Genomic DNA, 2,300 nt, shown 5'->3' on the forward strand with positions numbered 1-2,300 from the left:
GCAAGAAAGTGTGATAGCACGTACTATGCGTGTGCGTATGTATGTGTGATGTTTGTGTACTTGCGCATAAGAGGGTGAGAGAGAGAGAGAGAGAGAGAGAGAGGGTGGGTGGGTGAGAACACGTGAACGATTTCGACACGAGCATGCGGTGGGTTCTAGTATAAATGATCTATTGACAAATGTTGTATATTATTACGAATTATAATGACACTATTATAATTAATTAATTAATTAATTATTATACCCTAATAATGTGAATTGAATTTAAACGACAGAAAAATACATAAAATTACGATGTAATAGGAAGAAAATTTTAATTGTCAGTGAGAAAGTCAAGGAGGAAGAAGTGGAGCTGTTCGACGCGACAGCCTAAGTCGAGAATCGAGAGCGCGAAAGAAAGAGAGAGCGAGAGAGAGAGAGAGAGAGAGAGAGAGAGAGAGCGAGAGTGATCGTGTGAGTGAGATATAGAAAGAGAGAAAGTATGATAGAGTAAGAAAAGAGAGAGAGAGAGAGAAAGAGAGAGAGAGAGAGAGCGTGGATCACGACTATAGCTGAGAATCAAGTGAAAGTATCGATCATAGTGCTGACAGTTCATCGAAGATGGATGCTGGACTCGCATTTATCTGCATGGGACCGAGTTTCATATGTGGAAAGTTTCACGAAGGAAATAATATGGCCGCCATCCTTCTCTACGTTTGCGTTACGTAATCAGAGAGAGAGAAAAAAAAAGGAAAGAAAAAGAGAAAAAAAAAGATATATATTCTCGGAATGAGGAAATTTTCAAGATGTTTCACGTTGTATATCTATTGCAAATCATTATAAAACGTTCCTAAAAATCCTCGTTCCATGATTTTAACGTGCTCTGGCCCTGTGGCTCGCCGACAAAGTGCGCCGCGAGCATTCGCGTTAATTAGCGGCGGCGTCGAGGTTACTACGTGGAACTCGGTAAACCACAAATTCCGAGCCGAATTAGATCGGTCCTTTTGGATTGAAAATTAAACCGATAACTAACGAGGACCGTTCTTTCTACTTTTTCTTTTTTTTCCCTTTTTATATATACATATATATATATATATAATAAGGAATTTATTTTTCGGCAAACGTAGGCAACGAGAAAATGTTCCATTAGAATATTTGTACGGGATACATTCGATACGATTCATTCTTTATTCATTTGTTCAGAAAAAAAAAAGAGATTTCGAAACGCATTTACATGTCAGACTTTTCGGTAAAAATAAAGGAAGAAAAATATTGTTATATATTTTTCAGATTATAAAAAGAGACATGTAACGAAACACTTGATGAAAGAAATATCTGGCAATCGTCGTGAACGCGGTCCTAGGCCGATATCGATATGTCCATGCTCTACTTATCCAGCACTATTTTTATTTAAGAGACACGAAAGGTATTCCAAACGATTGTTGATAAATGATCAATCCTGTGTGTATAATGCAGAAAAAAGAAAAAAAAAAAAAAAAAAAAGAAAGAAAAAAGGAAGAGTTAGTAAGCGAACGGCTTATCGTCGTTCCAAGTTCAGAGGATCTCTCGTTTTTTTTTTCTTCTGATTTTGTTTTTCTCTTTTTTTTTTTCTTTCTTTTTCTTTTTTTTTCCTTCTCTTTTTCTTCTCTACTCTATCAATCGTTCCTAATCTCTTCCTTCTTCTCCTCCTCCTCCTCCTCCTCCTCCTCCTCTTCCTCCTCTTCCTTCTTCTCCAGTGCCCATCGATTTTCTATTAGCTAAATCTATCCTCTTTTTGATCTTTGTTTTAAAAGAAAAATAAATTTCATTTCTTAACAAATAAATTTGTCCTATATTGTTGTAAAAAATCTTTCTTCTGTAAATATCGTCCTCTGAATTTGGCACCAATCCGTGCCTGTTGGTCGAGGTGAAACACGGTTGTTGATCGGTGCATGTACCACGAATCGCTAATTATCAAGATCGGTCTTGAGCGATAAACCATGCACCGATAGTGTATAAAAGAAAAATAAAAAAATAAAAAAAAAAAAATAAATAAAAAACAAGAGAAATAAAAATTAGCGCAATTTAGGAGCGATTCGAATTGTGATCGTGAATGAAAAGGAGAGAACGAGAAAGAAAGAGAGAGAGAGAGAGAGAGAGCGAAAGAGAGAGAGAGAGAGAGAGAGAGAGAGAGAGAAAGAGAGAGAGAGAAAAGTAGCCCTTTACCTTCTTTTATGTGGACATGGGCCATCTTGGTATATTATATTAATATACATTCAAAGCTGGCCTATCGCCATGACCAATAAAAAGTAATACAAAGAAGCAAGAATGTGAACGAACAA

This window comes from Vespa velutina, chromosome 7, assembly GCF_912470025.1.
Source record: "Vespa velutina chromosome 7, iVesVel2.1, whole genome shotgun sequence".
NCBI classification, from domain to species: domain Eukaryota; kingdom Metazoa; phylum Arthropoda; class Insecta; order Hymenoptera; family Vespidae; genus Vespa; species Vespa velutina.